Raw genomic sequence first — 9,577 nt, 5'->3', positions numbered from 1 at the left:
TGGACGCGGGCCGCTCGGGCCGGTTCGGTTTCACCCGGTGCCTGTTGTACCTCTCCTTCCACAAGTTTCCCTCCTCCTCCCGCTCCTCTAGAGCTTTTGAGGGTTCCAAGCCGGGCCGTTGGTGCCGGAGGCAGCGTGCGGTGCCCGGCGGAGCGCGACCTCCCGGCGGGCCAGGCGCAGGGCTCCTACAACCACTCACCCATCCGACCGGGTCCACCCGAGTCCTCACTGCAGCAAGCGAGACTGTGAGGGGACGGGACCGCAGGCACGGACCGGAGAAGAGTTAAATCAAGCCAGTGTCGAGTTGTTTGGATGAGAGCTGACCGAGACCGACGGCGAGTTGTAGAATACCACAAAAACTTCAATACTGTTTCAGTCTGGGAGTTAGAGTACTACGAATGGTTAATAAACACCCTGCTTTGAGCAGGAGGCGCGATGGTGGGGGAGAGAGGGGATAGAGCTGGAGGGGGAGACGGTGGATGATAGCACCCCACGGCGTTTCGCACACGGCGGCACTTAGAGAAGCGGCCGGTTACTGGGACAGCCAGCCCTGTACAGCCCAGTTTCCTCATTAGAAATAAACTCCTCACATAGAGCCTTCGCAAGGAAAGCTTCTTCAGGCCGTGTTGCTGCATTCCCCACATCCCGTTCCTGCTCCCAGTAGTGTCCAAGGACATTCGTTACCTGTCGAGCCGCGGATTTGGGGTGAATGAACCCCGCTGTCGCCACGACGCCTCCGCTCCGGCGGAGCCTGGGGGCCGGTGCCCCGGGAAGGCCCCGAGTTGGCGATGGAGCGGGCAGAAGCGTTGCCCTCCGCCCGGCTCTTGGGCCCGAGCCTTAGCAAATAAGTAGCCTTAAGATTAATTGTTTTAAGGCTTTTTTGGGGGGAGGCGGAGGGGGGCAGAAACATAATACTTTTTGGCGAAAAAAGAAATTACCAGCAAAGGGCCGGGGAGATTAACATTTGGAAACTTATGAAATGTAATCTGCATATCCAATTGATTCCCAGCATATCAGTTGAAAGGATAAAGATGCGTATCTCCATGATGGATATTGCATTAATAGGCACATAAATAAAGGTTGAAAAGTCATCACCGAAAGCTTTGAACCTTTTTCCATCGCTTTTATGTCTCATCCGCACGTCTCGGCACCGTCTTAATTTTTTTCACCCTCTTTTTTTTTCCCCTCGAGTTGTTACTTTTTCATTAATTTACAGCCACAGAGCGTTGGGCAGCCCGAGAAGAGGCGGCTCGGCACGAGGGGAGCTGTGTGCAAGGACAGGGACGAGGGACAGGACACCCCATAGCCCCCGAACCCCCTAAGGCGAGCCCAGGCACCACTTCGGAGCCCCGCCGCCCGGGGGTGTTGGGGGGAGGCACTTTCTTCCGGATGTATGTCAACATGATCACTCCTGCCAGAACCACGGAGGGAAGCGAAACCCGGCAGAGGAAGGCAAAGCGCTTCCATAGGGGGTAGATCCGAGGTAGCTCTCGCCATCTGGGCCCCGAAGGGAGCGAGCACCCCAGTGAGCGCCTCCGCTGCCCGCCGCCCGACGGGTATGGCCTACGGGGACCGGCCGTGCGCGGGTCTCGGAGCTGGTCCCCAGGAAGTGCCGAAACGCAGTTCCCGGTAGGCCAGCGGGGCTGGCCGTGGGACAAGGCGAAACACTTAACCCTACCAACGGCTCCCTTTGGGGCACCGTCCGCCCTCTCCTTCCTCGTAAACTGGCAATAAATACAACATGTATTTCAGTAAGTCCTCACCTGTCTGATTACTACCAGACCCTCCAGTAAGCGATACTACAGCTGCCACTCCACACTACCACATGCCTGCTGGGACGAGGGCAGAGATGCATGTGGGGTCCCGGGGCTGGGGGGCAAGAGCGAGCGGCGGCGTGTGCGCTTCGGCTCGGCGGTGCGGGGACTCCTGCAGCGGGCCGGGCCTCCCCTGCGGAAGGACTGGGGGAAAGGCGTGCGTTACGCACGGATTTGGGATTTTAGGGATCACAACCGAATTTCGGATCCACTCTGGGGAGGGGAGACCCACTTTGCCCCACCCCCCCCACCGCTCCCACCTGCGAGTTGCACCCACCGGAGGGGAAATACTTGTTCCTCTCCCCCCCTCCCCCCCCTCCCCCGGCGGTAACAGCCCCATTTCGGAGCGAAGCGTCTAATCCTCGTTAACTGCTTGTAAAAACACCAGTGGCGATTAATTCCAGCAGTATCACAATAGATTCCCAACTGGAATTTTGGTGAAGTGGAGAGACCGTGAAGGCTTCACGGACGCAAGGCTCGGGCTGATGCATTTGCCTTCGGAACGAGTTTTCACAGCAGCGGAATGACGAACACGGCTCTACCAACATGTATTGTGCACCGGCAAGCACCTAGCCCTCCATCCCGGACATCCCTCCCTCCCCGCCCTGCTGTCCAACATGATGGAGCCAGGAGTTAACGATATTAAGGGGAAAGCAGCCCTACTATCACAGACATTGTATTTATTAACAGGTATTTCTCCCGCAGCTATACGATTTCACCGTTTATTATTTTCTTTTTTTCTTTTTACAAATGAGCTGGATTAAAATCTGGGAAAAGAGAAATGGAAATAGAGGGGAAGAGAAATGAAAGAAGGAAAGAAAGGAGAGAAAGGAAGAATGGAAGGAAGGAAGGAAAGAGTGAAAGAAAGAAAGAAAGAAAGAAAGAAAGAAAGAAAGAAAGAAAGAAGAAAGAAAGAAAGAAAGAAAGAAAGAAAGAAAGAAAGAAAGAAAGAAAGAAAGAAAGAAAGAAAGAAGAAGAAAGAGAAAGAAAAAGAAAAAGAAAGAAAGAATAAAGAAAGAAAGAGAAAGAAAGAAAGAAAGAGAAAGAAAGAGAAAGAAAAAGAAAGAAAGAAAGAAGAAAGAAAGAAAGAAAGAAAGAAAGAAAGAAAGAAAGAAAGAAAGAAAGAAAGAAAGAAAGAAAGAAAGAAAGAAAAAAGAAAGAAGAAAGAAAGAGAAAGAGAAAGAAAAAGAAAGAAAGAAGAAAGAAAGAGAAAGAAAGAAAGAAAGAAAGAGAAAGAAAGAAAGAAAGAAAGAAGAAAGAAAGAGAAAGAAAGAGAAAGAAAGAGAAAGAAAAAAGAAAGAAAAAAGAAAGAAAAAGAAAGAAAGAAAGAAAGAAAGAAAGAAAGAAAGAAAGAAAGAAAGAAAGAAAGAAAGAAAGAAAGAAAGAAAGAAAGAAAGAAAGAAAGAAAGAAAGAAAGAAAGAAAGAAAGAAAGAAAGAAAGAAAGAAAGGAAGGAAGGAAGGAAGGAAGGAAGGAAGGAAGGAAGGAAGGAAGGAAGGAAGGAAGGAAGGAAGGAAGGAAGGAAGGAAGGAAGGAAGGAAGAAAAGAAAGAAAGAAAGGAAGGAGGGAAGGAAGGAAAGAAAAGAACGAGCAAAAAGGAAGGGATGCAGGAAAAATAGAAAGATATAAAAGGGGAAGAAATGCAAGGAAGAAAAGGTGGACGCAGACCAAGGAGAGCCGGGCCCTCGCTCCGTGACTGCCCTGCGAGGCCGCTCCCGGCGGCGACTCCGGCCGCAGTGATGCCCTTGCCCTGGCCGGAGCTCTCCCGGCCCCGCCATCCGCTGGGTGGGGAGCGGACGGCGGGGAGTGTCCCCGGTTCCCCGCAGCGGGCACTGCCGGGGCCGGGGGGCGGCTGGTGCCAGTGCCCCGCTCCGCCACCCGTCCCGTGCTCAGATGAAAGCACCCGCTGCCCGCCGAGCGCGGCTCTGTCCGGGCCAGGCGTCCGTCTGCCACATAACGGAACGAACGGAGCAGGATTTGAGGCTTGGGGCACTTTCACCACAGGCTGTGGCGTCCCTTCGGGGTGAGCCTCACGGTGGCTCCGGGGGGAGTAAGTAACCCGCGGGTCTGGACAGAGCCCGGTCCCCCCGGCGGGCACCCAGGTCCAGTCGCCGGCAGCACAGCTGCTCTGGGAGCAGGGGCTGGGGCCCGACTGGTGGGTCTGCCTCTGGCAAAAGGTGAAACAACCGCCCGCAAAGGGTGGGGGCTTAGGGGGCAGCATGGCCCAGCTAATATCTGGAACAGTACTTTGAGTGATGACACCAAGGAGAGGCTTTTCCCTGTCTTTCAAAAGGAAAGCAGAAGTATCTTCCAGAACAACTATAATCTCACCTATTTTCCATGCGGTTTTGCTACTTCAGAAATACCAGATCTATAGTTATTCTCAGAGAGAATCATTTGCTAACCGACTGGAAGAAAATGTGGTTTCTATTGTATTTTAAGGTTTCATTTACTTGAAAGTTTTCAATAGTTTGGGTTGGTATTTTTTTCCCCACAGAAGAATATTTTTCTGTCCCCTAATATTACCCATCCGACTAACAAGTCCTTATTTACAACGTGGAAATCAAGCTGGCATTGTGGCTCACCACCACGTTTTCTAAGTCATAAAAAGCTTCACTTTTCCCATTTTAAAGTACAGGAAATTTCGATTTATATCTCAAGCATATTTCTCATATTTCAGTCAGCAAAAAAACCCTCCAAACCCCAAATGCTGTTATTGCTATTTGTTATTAAGCCAAAGATTACAAAATGATAGCCAAAATGGATTTGTTAGATTTTGCTCAATGGTTAAACAAAGGGAACACTGCTTACAGCTGGACCTGTAATGAGATGTAATCTAACATTAAGATTCCCTGGCAAATAAGGAGTAGGTTTTGAGGATGATGATAATATTAGTAATTATTATTATTATTATTATTATTTATTATTATTCCAGCCATTCCTCACAAATTTCATGTTCCAATGAGACAAATCAACCTCACTGTATTTGCTGAAAATCATGAAAATCTCCTTAAACTAACTAAGATATTTCTCAGCCAAAGCTATTTGTAAGGGAATCCGATCACCTTGATTCAAAATTGCACAATCTGCATGGCATGTGAAAAGTAAGCCTGAGAGCAGCTCAGAGCTAGATGAGGCCAGCTTCAGACCTGGCTGGTTTCAGTAAGCAGAGATACACGCTAAATGGAGGTCCAGCATTGCTCCTTCACTGTAACACAAGCAGAAGTATTTTATGCTAAATTGATCAATGTAGTTGAATATGTCTAGTATGAATCTATGCATCCCCCATGGCAGAAACTGCATTTTGCTAATGCAGTTGTCACATTTCTTCCAAAGATCTCAATTTCTGCATGCTCCCAGATAAAAAAAAAACTGGATAAAATAAGTTGCAGGGTCTTCTAGCTTTTATAAAAGTGAGCCAACAAATTTAAATATCCTTCAGAAACATTAGAAATCATGGCCATGAAAGACCCATTGCTTCCTAGAACCATCTCTAACATGAAGGGAACACTTGTGATGTTTCTGTGAATATCTTGCACAAACTGACAACTGACAGGGAGCCACCTCTGATGTGGTCTAAATGAGCAGAGCTTAATACAAAGATTAACGTTTTCTTTGGCAATATAATATGCTAAGAAAATTAACTAACTTCCAGGGAGGTGTCACCTATTCTCTAGACTAGTAGAGCAGCCAGGGACACTCTATCTACAAAACGTCTGTAACAGGGAAAAGGACCACTGAGCTCAGGAGGATTTAAGTGCACACAGAGAGCTCTGACAAAGTTATACAAACCTTCTGCTACGCTTCTATTTCCAGTGAATATTAGACACTCAGTATCATGTCCATAAACATATCCACAACCTATTAATATCAAATGCACTGTTTATGCTTAAGCCTGCAGGTCAGAGATGATTAATAGCCATTCCTCTGAATGACATTCACATTTGTATTTAAATATTGGCTTCTTCAGCAGTTGTTCGATTTTCACTGACACACAGAACACAGGGATATGGGAAAGAGACTGGACTGTGCTAGTCATGGATGTGAGCAAGAGAGCTGCAACAGCACCTTCCCTCGCAATTCACATAGACTACTCCCCTAAGTAAAGGTTTTTGGCACCAGGCGTTAATACACAATAACACACAGAGGAACTTGCAGTTCACACACCCCTCGAATTCCCATTCAGCAGGGTTTTGCCTGTTTGCACAACCAGCAGTCTTGGCCAGTTGGAACAGTTCACCCACTCCAGTGAAATCACTCACTGAAGTAAGATTACAACTGAAAATCCACATTAACCACCTAACTACACTCGCACTATTCAGTCTGTAGTATCTGTCTGCGCACAGGCAGCTGCCTCTTCCATCATCTGCAAAAGGCAGCATATACAAAGTGTTACACACGATTAGCTACTTTGGGATGCTGCTCACAAGCAGACCTCACTCCCTGTGAACAGTAATCGGAGCTACAAAAGAGGAGCATTAAGGTAAGAAGCAACAGTATTTCCATATGCAGCTGTGATCCACCATATTTTAATAATGTATTTTTACAGTGCAAGGAAAAAATAATGGAGGCTTATTCTTTTCTGTTCTTTGAAGCATAAATGCAGACAGAACCTCACTTTTGAGAGTAAGGTGGTTTTTTGGGGTTCTCTACCCGCCATATTACTATTGAGCCTGATTTCGAAACCGTGCTTCCAAAATGCTGTCTCAACCTAGACAAAAATGAATTAGATGCAAACTACTGGCCACTCTAGGAAATTCAGGCCACGGCTCTAACTTGCAGGGATGCATGACTCAGTACCCACTGCTGTTGGCTATTTTTTTATCATTCAGCTTTGTGGTACATTTCTAATGATTGAAAATATGAGAGTAACTTCTATGTCACATTTTGCATGGTGAAAGAATACAAAAGTACCTCTGTATGCAGGCCTTTGAACTAGTTACTAACTAGTAACTGAGGTTTATATTCCTCCCATGCATTTATGGAATACTCGAGTGTTTTTCTACCAAACCTGCCTTTCAAAAACATGAATACCTGCCACTAAGTAAATTGAGATTGTATGATTATTTAACACTTGTGGGCTAGTGATGCAGAAATTAATCTAATTTCTTCCCTGCAGCTGCAGCTGCAGAGACACTTTCAAAGGAGAGTACAGAAATTTGTGCAATGTGGCACTGAAGGGTACATGACATGTTAAAAACATAACGGTGCTTCAAGAAATTGAATTCTTGAGCACAAGAAGGGCAACATGAAAGAAGTGAAGTTGTGATGTGGCAGTGATTGTCCCAACGCATTCCCATACATCATAAATGGCAGCAGCTCCCCAACAGCAGCATATACTGAGCTTTATCAGCCAACTAAGCAGTTAGCTCCAGTGAGAACCTCTCTCAAGCAGAGATGGTGGCCACTCTCCCAACCAAGATGGAAAAACAAGGGTTTATTGTATGTGTCTACCATCCAGGCTCTGTTGACAAACCGGGTTGTGCCCTCCTGTCCGCTTTTTCCTCCCTCTCTTGGACCAATAGCATGGATGTCTGGCAGACGAGCCCAAACTATGAACTGCACAGTCAATCTAATCTTCCAGTTTGGAGTCTGGTATGCTCTGCTCAGGCAGAGCAATAGGGGATTACTGCCACACGAAAAAAATTGAGATCTTTTGGCACAACAGGAAACTACAGATCTTTCAGAGCTCATGTAGCCTGTGATCTCACATAAATCCTCACAGTCAGGCCTTCATTTACTTTCCTGGTGCTTCCACTTCTTGGCTGTAGTTGCTTGTGCCCCAGACTGTGTAACACAGAGAAATGTTGCACAGCAAAAAAACAAACCAAAACAAAGAAACCCCAAACAAAACAACAACAACAAAAAAGCCAGCAGCTTGTATTTCCCATGATTTTCCCCATGGTGTAGTGGCATAGCCTGCCTTCTCCGCTTTCCCACAGAGTGCCCCAAAGCACTGTTTTCTTCTGCAAGATGTGTGGATAGTGTAACTGAGGCGTACCCCTCCAGCTGCCTATCTCTGTGCCTTTTGAAGCAATTAGAAAACACAACTGTTCTGACTGAAATAGCTACAGTAATAAAACACCACCAGCCACGCAGATTTTCTCTTTTTGTATTTTTTTTTACTGAAACTCGAGCAAAGTTTGGCTTTGGACAAGCAATCTGTACACTCTGAGGAACCCAAAATACAAATGTAATACTGGGATTCTACAGTAGCCAGAGATGTATACAATGCATGACTTTTTTTCTGACTGGTACTGTGATGTGGATCCAGACTAATGCTCCTAAAACCAGTGGAGTTTCCCAAAATTTGCATAAGCAGAGAAGGGTTTGGCATACGATCAGACTGTCCATTTTAATTTGGCTCTGAAATATTTGAAAATATATGGCTAGGAACCTGATATGTAATACGAGTATTCAGTTGTGAGTAAGCCTGAAAATCCTGTTTAGGCCTGTGATCTTCAACTTTTTGCAACGTGCCAACCTCTAAACATTTTAAAGTTGACCCTCATGTAACAAATTGAAGCTTCTGATGATCAATTTGCTTTTCTTACTTACCTTTTGCAGATCCTTTAGTAGTCCATGGATCCCAGTTGAAACCATTGGTTTAGTCAAAATGGCAAATACTGTTTACAGAAAAAAAAGGCAAGAATAAAACTACGTTGGGGAAAGAGAAAAAATAAAATAAAATATGGATAATACATTTCTTACTGCAATCAGTATTTCAGGGCATAGCTACCTAATTGCGACTGCAGCTCCTGTAAACACACCCACGTTGGTGCGGGCAGCGAACCTGCAATAGCCACGCTCTCAGTGCAGCCGGAAAGCCCACAGGAATCAAGCAATGCAGAAATACTATGCAGCAAGCTCCAGCTGAGCTTTACGGGCCCCCAGAGCTGGTTTTATCAAGCCTACATGAGATGGAGTCATAGCAGTGACTGCTGGCCTGGCTCATCTGAACCACAAGGTACTGGCACTCACCTGATGGAACAGTAATGAGGATATGCATGCTGTGTTTGCAGTAGAAGCACAAACAGGTAATTCATATATTGGTGTATATGATGTACACATGTACATATTTTATAGATTTATTTTTCTCAGAAAACATTGCTGTTGTTTATGTCCATTAATTTACATATATTTATTCTTACTACAGCATCATTTATAATAATACTTCACTTCTATAGCACCTCCTCTTCAAGGATCTCCAATTGCTTAAAAACTTTAATAAATAAAGCCTCACATCTTGCCTGTGAGGTAGGTCAGCGCTATTATCAAACTTTACAGGTGCAGTAACTGAAGAACAGAGAGGTTAAGGCCAAAATTTTCAAAGGTTTGTACCTGAAGTCAACCATCTAAATTCTCATTTAGATGCTTAAACAAAAGTCTCGTGATTTTCTTTGGTGCAGAACATCCACGAATAGTGCTGAAGTCAACAGGGGCTAATGGTCAGGCCTGATTTTAGGAGGCATACACCTTTTACACGGCTAACGAGCAACTCTTAAGTTGGAAAACACTGGTCTAAATACATGAACCACAGTCAGAGCTACAGCTGAACCCAGTAATTTTCTCCTCAGGGCCTTTATGTTTTGATATACAACTTTAAAAGGCTGGTGCGGATCTTTTTAAAGAGACATAAGTGACACAAAAATCATACGCTGTTCCCACAAACTGCATCCATCGCAACAGAGTCTGTATAAATACCACTTGGGCTGGTGGGGGATTTCGGGTGCCAGGGGGCTGAATTGTGATGAACAAGACAAT

The sequence above is a fragment of the Lathamus discolor genome, chromosome 3 (genome assembly GCF_037157495.1).
Source record: "Lathamus discolor isolate bLatDis1 chromosome 3, bLatDis1.hap1, whole genome shotgun sequence".
In the NCBI taxonomy this organism is placed as follows: domain Eukaryota; kingdom Metazoa; phylum Chordata; class Aves; order Psittaciformes; family Psittacidae; genus Lathamus; species Lathamus discolor.
The sequence above is the reverse complement of the archived record's forward strand: the minus strand, read 5'-3'. Positions refer to the sequence as shown.